General features: G+C 48.6%; 1 protein-coding gene across 5 annotated transcripts in view; it reads right to left on the bottom strand.

The window, feature by feature from the left end:
- The window catches only part of SLC8A3 (solute carrier family 8 member A3), a 128038-nt gene extending 118371 nt beyond the window's left edge, over window positions 1-9667 (bottom strand). Inside the window, exon 1 of one of the 5 annotated variants that reach the window (XM_037031548.1) lies at window positions 8794-9667. The gene's annotated coding sequence lies outside the window, so the exon portion shown is untranslated. The remainder of the gene's footprint in view (window positions 1-8793) is intronic. The other 4 variants (XM_037031546.1, XM_037031549.1, XM_037031547.1 and 1 more) reach the window with 4 other exon arrangements.
- Between the last annotated feature and the right edge of the window lie 3399 nt (window positions 9668-13066).

Here is a 13066-nt window from a genome sequence, read left to right as displayed (position 1 = left end):
CGAGCGCCAAATGTGTGTCACACTCTGTTCTAGCTCCAGGAGATTCAATAGCATATCTCCCGCCTGGACCACTACAATAGCTGCCCATCTGGCCCCATCTCTGAAAGTCTATGTTCCACAAAACAAACAAAAATGTTTTTTATCTATGTAAATCAGATAGATCATGCCATTCTTTGAAAACTTCTCTTCAGGTAGAAACTCCCACCCCCATCTGACTCCTAACTAACTCTCTGCCCTTAACTTCCACCACTTCGTTTTGCTGGGTCCACACCCTACTCCAACTAAGGCAGAGTTCTCAACATTTCTAGAACACACCAAACATGCACCTGCCCTAGGACCTTGGCACTTACTGGTCCCTCTGCTTAGAATGCCCTTATGCTAAAGATCCCAATGATCCCTTTTTAAGTTGTATTTGGGTCTCCGATGCCCCTCTCTCAGGTCTTCCCTGAACAGACTGATTCCACGAAGACTCTTGACAGAGTCTACATGACTCTAAATGCATCCTTCCTGGATGGAAAGGGAATGATAGAAACTCAGGAGTTGAGATAGGACTGGCTGGGGAGTTTGGTGGCCTACGGGACCACTCGTCACTCTTTGAGTGCCACTCACCTTATCTACAGGTAATCTTATCCCTGCTCCCCAACACCCACAAATCACTTTTCATTTTCTTGATAGCACATACCACTTGCTGAAATCATCACAGGTTTATTTGTTCACTGGTTTATCACAGAATATAAACTCCACGATAGCAGGAAACTTGTCCCTTTTGTTTGCCACAGTATGATTGGAGCCTGGCAGAGTGCCTGTCGTATTTGTTGAATGGATCAGCCGTAAGTCAGCAGGATTAAATGGTGGACAGGTGCACCTGTGAGGGGAGACCTCAAACTTGCTGGGAAGCCTTAGGGTAGAGAGGTAAATGGTAAATGGTTTCCCCAGAACTTCAGACAGCAGGCAGCTGTGTTCACTCAGAAAAACCAACAGGACCACACAGTGTTTGGACAGCTATTGTGCGGCCATTTCTTAACATAATTCCTTCTCTCCACCATAGCCCTCCCACAGGCCCTGTACTTTTTTCTCTACAGGTTGTGGTGTCATGATAACCAACATTCATTTTTAAGCAATCCTATTTGCCAACAGTTTACAAAAGCCTTCTCACTCACATGATTTCATTTAATCCTTCTTGTAAGGATATTTGTACAGATGAAGAAACCGTAGCTCAGTCAATTGCCAGGAGTCTTCATGCCAGTAAATAACAGAGCCAGAACCAAAATGTGCTCTCCTGACTGCCAGAGGTCCCCTCCCACCAGGCCTGAAGGAGTGTCATGTCAGCAAGGACCAAAAGAAAACAGCCCCTGCCACTGAAAGGAAATTGGGGCTGTGTCGGCAGAGTGAGAAGCCCAGGGGCACTGTTCCTGCCCCTGCCTTTCCCCAGAGGGAAGCACCTGGGCCCTGTGTTTTGGGGTTACCCACCCATCAGGGAAAAGCCGGTGATGAGCCACCATTGTGTCCATTTCCCTCAGCTCATTCTCCGGGATCCTGCTTTATGTCAATATCATTTAACTTCTCTTAATTCTTAAATGTTAAAATATGGAATTAACTCATATCAGTGCCTGAATGAAGGACAGATGGGTTCTGGCAAGCAGTCAAAGTCACCTCTCTGAGACACGGCTAGGGGATTTTCTGGTACAATCAACTCTGGGGGTGCTCAGGGCCCCCCTTTCACAAGAGTGTGGTAGGAGCCGATGCCTAGGACTTGTAGCACGTCTTGCTGCTGACTCTGCTACTGTGCTCACTCCCTGCTCCTTTCATGATTCCCCTCGCAGCTGACTTCTGATTAATTCCTCAGGAGGGACTGAAAGGCACAGGTTCCAGATGATTCTTCCAGTCTCACAGGAAGGGAAGTAGGGTGGTATGTTAGGCAGCAGGCCGAGCCCCTGGAAAGTCAATGAACAGACTGATTCCATGAAGACTCTTGACAAAGTCTGCATGACTCTAAATGCATCCTTCCTGGATGGAAAGGGAAGGATAGAAGCTCAGGAGTTGAGATAGGACTGGCTGGAGACTTTGGTGGCCTACGGGACTACTCGTCACTCTTTGAGTGCCCTGGAGCGTTGCAGTGGGAGGTGACTCCACACAGAATTACCAACCCGGGGCCATCAAGGCATGCAGCCAACTCAGGGTGCCTCGCTGGCCAGACATTCAGAGAGTCGACTTGGCTGGCCATGTTGACCACTGGAGACCCAGTGTGATAACAGATACAGTGGGGGGCTTCAACTTGCAGATAGAAGGTTCTGAAACAACAGTGCTGTCAGAGCCAAAAGTACTCTTAGCAGCAGGTAATCTATAGGGTGTGGAACAAGACTCACAATGCAGAATTGTCCAGCCAGGGAGTAGCTTAAAAGTCAACGCATCCAACATAACCTTGTTTTAAGGATAAGAATGCAAAATCCAGAGAGCAGAAGTGGGTCTTGCCTGGGGTTGTCAGAAGTGACAAAAAACAAAACAGAATCTTCTTACCACCAATCAGTGCTGCTTCTGCTATACCCTGTTGCCTGGTCCTGGTTTGATTTTTGACTCCACTGCTGGCTTGTTTTATGAGCAATGGCATAGACACCCTCTTTCCTGACCTTGTTCCACCTGCCTCAAAAGTGAGGTAGGTTACTCGTTTATTCACTCCTTTATTTTTCATTGAACACCCACCATATTTCAGGGACGACACAACAGGGAGAGGAAAAGGAAAANAGAGCCAAAAGTACTCTTAGCAGCAGGTAATCTATAGGGTGTGGAACAAGACTCACAATGCAGAATTGTCCAGCCAGGGAGTAGCTTAAAAGTCAACGCATCCAGCATAACCTTGTTTTAAGGATAAGAATGCAAAATCCAGAGAGCAGAAGTGGGTCTTGCCTGGGGTTGTCAGAAGTGACAAAAAACAAAACAGAATCTTCTTACCACCAATCAGTGCTGCTTCTGCTATACCCTGTTGCCTGGTCCTGGTTTGATTTTTGACTCCACTGCTGGCTTGTTTTATGACCAATGGCATAGACACCCTCTTTCCTGACCTTGTTCCACCTGCCTCAAAAGTGAGGTAGGTTACTCGTTTATTCACTCCTTATTTTTCATTGAACACCCACCATATTTCAGGGACCACACAACAGGGAGAGGAAAAGGAAAAGCACTTGGTCCAGGAGAGGTGGTTCGCCACAACACCAAAACAAACAAACAAAAAGAAGAACATTGAACATTGAAATGTTCTCCCCCACATTTCAATAAATGTGAGGATCCCACGAGACACAGATACTGTGGTATCAAAATTCAGAGAAAAGAACTACTTATGCATGAGGGCTTCCCATCAGGAACAGGCATTTGAATGGGACATTAAAGAACAGGTAGGATTCTCAGTGAAAGGTAAGCTGTGAACAAAGGCACAGAGGGGAGAAGGACAAGTTTCCCTGGGCACCCACATGGAAACTGCAGAACACGAGACTAGAAATGGAGTGGTGCACAGATGGCTTTGAATGCAAGGAGTTGGGACTGCTACAGATAATGGGAGCCTCATCAAGGCTTTTATTTTATTTTATTTTATTTTTTTAGAAAAATGACAAGCCTGGAAGGGTGTTTTAGGAGACGAATCCTGTAACAGGTGTTAGAATGAATTGGAGGGGGAGGTTGAAGTTGGGAAGATGTCAGAAAGCTATTTTTGTGGTTTAATAGTAATGACTTTATACAGGTGTGGTAAGGATTGAAAGGGAAAATCAATGAGAAGCACTTTGGAACAGAGAAGCTAACAGCTGGTACAATGCTGGCTACTTTAGTAACAATATATTACTATTATCCTCATTATTATGTAAGAGGTTATCAAATCTGTACTTAGGTTGTAGTCGTATGGATACAGAAGAAGGGAATGGAGTTAACAAACATGAGCAATACTCAGGGGACAATGCAGAGGACTCAAAGATAAACTTGAGAGGATTTTGAGCCATGGCAACTGGAAGTTAGCTGGTGCCATCAATACAAAGTGTGAAGTCAGAAGGAGCTGCTCCTTAAAACAAAGATGATGTCAGTTTAGCAAGAATTGGACTTCAGGAGTTGACCAGATAGCCTAATGGAGACATGGTGCAAATGGCTAGAAAGAAGATACACTGGGCTTGGAAAGCTAGAGTCACAGACTTGGAACTATGCACACTGGGGTAACAGCACAAACCAATGTGAGAGACCGCTGAGGGCTAACGGAAAAGGGGAAACCTAGGAGGAAGGAGAGAATATTGGAAAGGAAGTGGAAGAGGACCACTTAGAAAATTAGTGGGACCTGGAGAGTTCAGTGTGATAGAAGCCAAGAGGGGAAAGTTTTACGAGCTAATGGTCAATCTTATCCAATGTGGGTGGGAGAGATGGGGAGGATAGATAGATAAAATAGATTGACAGGTAGATAATCAGGAATAAGTTATCATATATTTGGGAGAATAAGAGGTCTTTGGTGGATGAGAGTTTGGCAGAGGCAGAGAAAAGAATGAGTGATAAGAAAAGAGACACAAATGATTGCTCTAACATTGCAAGAGTTTGTTGAAAGCAAGATGGGAAGAGAGCAAGATGGGGGTGGAATTGGACAAGTGATGTTCATTTTAGGATGGAATTTGATGAGTATGCTTACAATTAGAGGGAAGGATTCAATGTTGAGGGAGAAAGGACCAGGGGGCAAGATGTTGATGGCTGGGCAGGGTTGTGTCCTGGACACTATGCAGGAAGGAAAGGGATACTAGTGACAGGGAAGGATGAGGAACAAAGTAGAGAGATCAGGGTGCAAAGAAAGAATATCAATCAAGCTCACACTGTTTGGCTTCATTCTCTAGGACAAACACAGCAGCGCACGACTTTGAGGTCCTCGCCTCTCCAGTGACTTGAAAGCTACCACATGAAAGCCAGGGTGTGATTACAGTTTCCAATCCCACTTCTGGATTCCCCACATGACCCATTGTTCTTGCATACAACCAGGAAAGTACTACTTATCATTCCAAATATCAATGCAGTCCATGCTACTTGGCCCATTCCAAATTACACGTATATCCAGAAGGAAATAGAGATGTTTTCTTAGTAGGCCCGACTCTGTATACCATATCTGAATATCCTTGATTCTGGAATTAGTCTTTATTCACTGTTCATATTATCAAAACACATACATATACATACATATGTGATTCTTGCTATCTCAATGTCTTGTGCAGTAGTCTCTATGGGTCTATATGTGGATTTAAATACTTCTTACCCTTCCACACTCCTTTCACAGACCTTCCCCAGACCTGAGAGATCTCCCATCTTTGGGGCTTTCCTTGCCCTGAAGCTCAGTAGGCCAGGGAGTGTGTTTTATACCTGCAGGGGCCACTTTTCCCTCCCCTGAGGTGCCCTAGCCAGTGCTGAGTTTAAAGTGCCCATTCAAAAACAACCAAATATAAACCCATCTCATCAGAAAAAAAAATTGTAGAACTTCTTCCTAGAAGGCCAGCTCTGATTATCATGCTAAAACAGAAAGGGGAGTACCCTACCTTCCTTCACAGACCATCAGGACCATGATACACCATTGTTTCTACTGCAGCCCGCTAACACCCTGCCTCCCTCTACTACATCCCAGTCTCTATCCACATACTGTCTAAAATGCAGATCTTCCCCTGTACATCAGTGGTAAAAACCTTCCTAATCTCCTTCAGGGAATTCAGTGGAAATCCTTAGCATGGAGTACAAGCTCTTCAAGGTTTGGCCCCTACAGCTTCTCTAAACTCATCTCCCTGAATTTTAGCCTCTGTTTTCAGTCATTTAGAAGAGCTCTTATCCATTTTAGGTCTTTGCATACTGACCCCTTCACTCATCACATTTTCTCCCTCACCCTACTCCTTCCCTGCTTTCACCAAAGCCAACTCCCATCCATCCTTTCTTTCTGAGGTTAGCTGTCCTTAGAAGTCCTTCTTAAGTCACTGTAGAGAAGTGACCTTCCTATGTTTCCGCTGCACCCAGGATTTACCCTCCAGTGAAAAGAATCCCTCTGTATGGATGGTAATTGCCTGTTCACTAGTTGGTCATCCTGCTGGAATGAGTGTGTTTTTATGAGGAAAAGAACCATTCTATTTTAGTTGTCTCTGTACCTTGCAAATGCCTGGCAGAGTAAGTTGTTGTTGAATATTTATGAAATAAACAGCTGATTGAATAAACAAATGAATGCTTTTTCTTTTGGAGTCCAACACATTTCTGAACCTCACCCAATATTTGAACCTCTAGGCAAAGCAAGCAGGCTTGAGTGAAAAGAGAGTTATCCTCTTCTTATCCGACCTTGGTAGCTTGAAGAGAAGCCAAAATGTGTGACAAATTCCCCCAAATCCAGAGCAGGGACAATTCAGACCGGGGGACAATGCCCCCAATGATTATCCATGGACAATACCAGCAGCTGTGCCCAGAGACAGTACAAGGGACCACCTTGCACAAGGACAGGGCAGGGCTAGGGCAAGAGAACACTGCCTCAGCTTTAGGATCCCAGCCCAAGGAGGAGCCTAGCAGAAGCACATGTTCTCACAGGGTCAGTCTGATTTCTCCCTTCTCTGACCAGAAGGCTGTGGAGGGCGGTACAAGAGAAGCCAAAGTGGAGCTCAGAGGAGTATGAGCAGAGAGGCGCTGTAACTCACCCCTTTGAGTCCATTTATTCAATAAAACATTTAGTGAGTGCCTGTTCTGTGCTAGGCACAGTGCTAGGCCCTGGGGATACAATATAAATAGATTCACCAGCTATCTTTCCTCCCTTCATGCAGCTCACTATCTAGAAGTGTAACTGGCATTATTCAATCACGTTTATAAATTCAACATGCATCTTTAAATTTTTTCAAAATAACAGATCCCGTTTATGGGTATATAAAATAAGGGGGCTGGCCTAGTGCCAGAAGGTATGGAAGGCTTCCTTGAGGAAGTAACCAATGGGGTAAGAACTGAAGGGGGAATTGGAGGAGCACATTAGACACAGATGAGGCGGGGGTTCCGGAGTGTTGGAAAAACAATAAAGTGCCCCAGGTAGAGGAAACTGCATAAACAGCCTTCTCACCTTCATTCAGTTCAAGAACCACTTCAACCAAGTTCAGGTCTGTAGGTTCCATCTGCTTCTTCTCAACCCAATATCTATATTCTATTTCAATAGAAACGAGGCTATTGAGTGGACTTTTTTGTGGGGACTGCCCATAGAAAATGTAGATTGCAGTGAGGGGCTGGGTGATCAGTCCCACATCCAGTCACCCAAGCTCTGATCATCAATCATCCTCATCTGAAGAACTGCGAGGCATGAAGGGGCAAGTTCCTCTCCAACTTGGATCCGGTGCAGCAGGCAGAAGGGCCAGCGAGAGGCCAAGTGCCCATACCGAGTGAACTGATCCCCCTATTTCAGGAAGAGCGTGGCGCAGCTGCTATATTTGAAAATCGAGGTAAACAAGAGCTCAGCTCCAGTGGATGGGGCACGACAGCTGTGGAAGATTCATCACAAGCGGCTGCAAGTCACCAGGTCGCCAGAGGCCCGAGGCGCGGGGCTTCCCTTTTGGGGCCCCAGCAGAAGGCCCGATGTGTCCCTGTAACCCACCGGCAACTCCCTCCTCTTGGGGTGTTTCTTGACCACCCAGGAGCTCCACGCCTTGCTCCCAGGTGCGGCCTCTGCGTTCCTGAAAAACTGTTACCAATCTCAATCTTTCTGCCCAGGAGACAGAACCACTAAACGTTCTCGGTTTATTTTTTTAATCGCCAGAATGGAGAGAAACCGCGCCGGGGGTGCTGGGGACGGGGTGGTGGGGGGGGGGGACGGGCGGGCACTGAATGGGTAAATTTATGGCACTGCATTAAAGGCGTTTGTTCTTTTTAACCACACACACACACCCTCCTCCACAGTTAAAAATATAAAGCACAGTGAATAAAGATGAAAAGCTTATCCCCCCCCCCCCCCCCGGATCAAATGGCTTTCTTTATCTTCTCCTGTGGCTCTGGTACTCAAGGCAGGTCAGGCGGGGTCTGCGGGAGCTCGACCCTCTCAGTGAGGGCGTGCGTGTGCGTGTGTGTGTGTGTGTGTGATTGTGTGTGTAGTGTAGTGTTGGAGGGGACGCGGATGGGGGGTAGTTACACACTCCGCTTCTCTCCACTTGGCCCGGGACCGCCCAGACCACCGCTGTCTGGAGAGCAGAGAAGGCGAGAAATCCTCCTTCTCCCCATCCCTCGGCCTCCGCGGGCGGGGGCGCTGGGGTTGCAGATCCCGACCCACTGTGTCGGAGTCCGGATGCTGGGGTGCGCGCGTGCCTGTGTGCACGCGTGCGCGCGCCGCGTGAATTAACGCGCCCCCCTCCTGGCCCTCACACCCGGTGGGCACTCAGCCCCAAGAGCGCAACGCGCCCTGGCACAGCCAGCACACACATGCATCCGGCACACAACACAGCAGTCCGCCTCCCCGGTGCGCACCGGCCACGGACCCGACTGCACACACATGCCCAGGCATTTCCTTCTGCGCCCCTCCACCGCCCTGCTAGACACTCACTCGGCCAGAACGCCCCCCCACCCAACACCGCATACACAACGTACACTTTCCGGAGCACCCTCCCCCCATCTCTTCAGGCGCTAAGCTCTCAGGAAGGCAGTTCATAGGAATGATCTTGAGAAATAACTTAATTAAACCATTATTCACAAGCAGGAACCCTCTTGGGGACACCCCCAAATGCCCCAACCTCGACCTCCCCTGCTTCGGCCTCCTGCTAAGGGGGAAGGGCAAGAGGCTCTCCCCCCACTACTCACCGTTTCCTCTGGGTCTCCCGAGAGGAGTGGGCAAATGAAGGGGTGAGGGAGATGTGCGATGCCCCTGCCGCCCAGCTCCTCATCGGCCGCCGAGGCTCATCGCCCCCGCGGGCTGCCCGCCGGCCGCAGCGGCGTCCGGGGCATGTCAGTCCGCCGCCGCCGCCCGCCGGCCGGGCTTGTGGGCTCGCAGCTTTCAGGGAGCTGCAGGGCAGCGCATCTGGAGCTCGAAGGCTGGGGCCGGGGCGCGGAGCGTAGGAAGGGGTCCTTAGGCGCCAATTTTAGGAGCAAGGAAAACCCGCCCAAAGACCCCCGGAAATCCCCGACCCGGGGCGCGGGCTCGGGACGAAGCCCGGGAGAGGCCCGGAGTCCCGGCCACCGGCAGCGGTGGGGATCCCTGTCGGGAGGGGCAGGAAGGCGAGCAGCCCTGCGCGTCCAGGCGGCTCCGAGGGACCCCAGCTGGCCGTCGCGTTGCCGGGGCTATCCCGAGGCTGGGAGAGCGCTGGCTCTCCGCCTCGCACGCCGTCACCGCGGGCGACGTCTCGGCCTCGCCGTGCGCGGAGGGAACGCGCGGAGGGGCTGGTTTCTGGGCGAGCCGAGAGCTTTGCCCACTAAGCTGCAGCAAGAAGCCAAATCAAAAAGCCAATCTCCAAGCCTCCAAACCGAACGTCACCCTATCAGCTGAGAGACAGAGCTGCACGGAATGACAAGCCGCGCGTATTTATCCTCGCCCGCCGGTGGGGGAAATTTTCAGAGAGCTTCCCGACCTGCCGCGAGGAAGTCGAGTCTCCACCTCTTTGAGTCCGGGGAGCCCCAAGGACCGAACGCAGGCGGGACCCCTATACCCCGGCCACCCACACATCCGTTGGAACCTGGCGCCCGGCGCCTCCCGACCGGCGGCACTTCCAAGACAGCGGCGCGTCCTGACCTGGATTCCACGGAGAACGCAGCTCTGGGCAGCAGGCGGGGAGGGCGGGCAGGCAGGCGCGCGGCACCGGCTTTCCCCTTGTCCTTAGGAGACGCCTGTCTGCGATTCCGAAATTGAGTCTCCACCAAACACATCTGTGGTTTTTAAATATAGCAGGGGACGATTACCCAGGCAGGGTCCACCCAGGCCTAGGGGAGGAGTTGAGGGGGATGGAGGTTGGCAGTGGGGGGAAAAGAAAACTCCTTCTTCTCCCCGCTTTTTTTCTTCGGCTCTTGGTGCAGAACTCTGTCATTTTCTCAACCCAAATCAAACAACAGCTTGTAAGAAACGCTTGGGTGAGCGCTGGTATGTTTTGGTTTGGGGTTTTTAAGGCTAAAAATAAGAGGGGGCTGCTTCCCAAATTGCTGCTTTTTCTGGGCCTGGAGCCTGGAAGAGAGACGGTTCTTTGATGCAGCAGCAGGACTAAGGTTTGGGGCTTGGCTCAGGCGAAGTGTACACATGTCGCCTTAAATCCGATGCCTGTAATTTCTGCTATATTTGTCAGGTTTGGTTCTGGAGGCATGAGGAGTGGGCAAGTCTCTCCTAAGTAAGAATGGAGTTTCACATCCCTAGTTTAACGGTGGCATTAGACAGCCAAAATGATCATGGTGGCCGGCCTTTTGGAGAGACACCCATGCAGATTCTGGTACAATATAAGAGTGGCAAGTTGTGTCTCTCAGGCCTCTGTCTGCTGCCTAAAGCCAAGCATGAGGGGCCCAACAAATAATACTTCAGAATTATCAGCATCTCCTTAGGGCCAAGTAAGTGCCTTGCTAATGAATTTGTTCACACACTGCTAAAGGCAGGCTTGTGTGGGTTCTCAGTTCTGGGTGGACTGAAATAACATAAATAAGTCCACTCTACATTCTGAGCCTTTATGTCCTCACCTATAAAATGCAAGTAATAATAATGCCCACCTCAGGGAGTTGAGAGGATTCTGTGAGATTACAGTTTCTGGTATACAGTAATTCCCAGATGTTGTCTTTCTCCTCCCAATGCTGCTTCTCTCCCACTCTAAGTTCTATGACGGACTTTGTGGTTTGAATACTATACACAGTCTCTTATTTTCCCCTCTCTACTACATGCATGCAGGGTTGGAAAACAGTAAATTTAAGGACACTCGGCCTTCGATTTCTGCCATTGTTCATGCCCTCAGTTTTGGTTGTGTTAGAACTCAAAGGGATTTTCATAGAAAAGCCAGCAAGCAAACTACAGGGTCTGGCAGAGTAAGGCCTACTTGAGTATGGTGGGCAGGGTAATAATATGGGTGTAATAACTTATAGTTTTAATGTGAACATTTCACCTAAAATGTCATATGCTGTGCTTGAGTGTGATACTGTTATTTTACAGAATTACATGCTTATAATTTTGTAATTTTTTTAAAAGGCTCTTTGTTTGTGCTGGACCCTGTGTTTATCATCAGCATTAGGAGCAAGAGCCGTAAACTTCATCTTAAGCCAGGAGAAAAGTGATGCCCAAAAGGGAGGGGACTCAATCCAATCACAGAACTGAAGGGGTGGCACCTGTTATGGGCTGAACTATATCCATCCCCACACCCCGTCTTCTCCCCACCCCTGCCAGATGTATATGAAAAGTGCTTATCTCCAGTACCTCAGAATGTGACTGCAAAAGAGGGAATTAAAGTGAAGTCATCATGGCGAGTCTTCATTAAATCACTAGTGTCCTTATAAAAAGAGTGGATTGGGACACACAGAGGGAAAACCATGTGAAACCACAGCCAGAAGGCAGCCATCTTCAAGCTGGGAAGAGACTATTCAGAAGAAACCAACCCCACTGCCTCCTTGATCTTGGATTTCTAGCCTCCAGAGCACCAGAAAATGCATTTCTGTTGTTTAAGCCACACAGCCAGTGGTGTTTGGTTATGGCAGCCCTAGCCAACTAATACAGAATCCAGGTATCTGGCTGATTCTGTGAGCCCTTATTAGATTCCAACTTCAAAGAGTTACCTGGGGTTATTTGGAACCTTGAAACATGCTGGATTTTATAATTTAGCAAGAAGGAAGCGAGGAAACCAGCTATTAGTGGACGCCTGCCCGGACGCTGTGCTGTGCGAAAGGCTGGACCGTGGCTGCGGTGGGGTGTTTTAGCAGCAGTTCCCACTGAATTCTCAGAGGTCCCTCGGAGGAAGTTAACATTTGAGCAGCAACTTCAGTGGAGTGAGGGAGCGCGCCGTGTGCAGATTTGGGGACAGAGGAGCACTGGCGTGTCTGAGGAGTAAGAAGCCATCTTGGCTAGTGCCTAGAGAATGAGGGGGGAGAGCGAAAGGAGACAAGGAGGGGAAACCTGCTGCTCCGGCTGCTGCTGAAGCCAGGCAGCCTGGAGTCCCTGAGGCTTCGTAGCTTGATTTCATCTTCTTCAAACACTTTCTACCTAAGGCACCGTATAATTCATTCTGTTGGTGTAGGCAGTCCTCTTCCTAATGAAGGGCTGTCTTCCTTGGGTGGGTGGGGTGGGGTCGATTTCGTGCCCACCAGCAAGCCACTTTGTCTAGTGTATGTCTGTTTGCCTATAGTTTAGAAGTCACCAATGCTAAAAGTAACAGAGTCTCAGTGGAGCACCAAGTTTAATCTGCTAAATTCCTAGGAGAGCCAGGTACAGCAGGCAGCCTGGTAGGAAAGGCCCCAAGCACCCCAGGCAGTCTCTTCCCTGAGAAGACATCACCGAACTTGTTCTATTGATCCACCGATTATCCTTTCGCCAGGAAGTGCAACCTCGATGAAAAGAAAACAGCATCTGAAAGGTTTGCTCCTTCTCAAGACGGTGAACAGTGCCAGCTGGTGTAACTGCATCTTCCTCTGTGATGCTGACTTTAAAAAGAGGAAGAAAAGGATATTTACCTAACTATGAAAGCAATGTTTATTGCCGGGAAATTAGACATACAGAAATGTATAAAGAAAAATCACCCAATTATCATCACCTGGAGATAACTATTTTAAGGTGCTAATTTTAAATAATTATTCCCTTAATATATATTTGGGTATACCTGAGGCCCTTTTGCATCCTAATTTTAAATTAGTATTATTTAGTAATTACTTTTCCATTGACATTACCTTTTATTTTTCTTTGTAGCATGTAAATTTTTTTATTGCTGTTCAAGTACAGTTGTTTCCACTTTCCCCTCACCACGCTCCCTTGCCCAACCCACCCCCACCTCACACCATCGATTCTCCCCACCTTTGACCTTACCTTTTAATTTCACACGCTGGGCTCTAGGCTCTAGTGGTACCGAGGGAGAGAGTGCAGAGAAGTTAGGGTTGGCAAAGGCAAACTGATGTCCCATACGGTTGT

The sequence above is a fragment of the Sturnira hondurensis genome, unplaced genomic scaffold (assembly GCF_014824575.4).
Source record: "Sturnira hondurensis isolate 20B ecotype Veracruz unplaced genomic scaffold, ASM1482457v3 Scaffold0021143, whole genome shotgun sequence".
NCBI lineage: Eukaryota > Metazoa > Chordata > Mammalia > Chiroptera > Phyllostomidae > Sturnira > Sturnira hondurensis.
The sequence above is the reverse complement of the archived record's forward strand: the minus strand, read 5'-3'. Positions and strand labels throughout refer to the sequence as shown.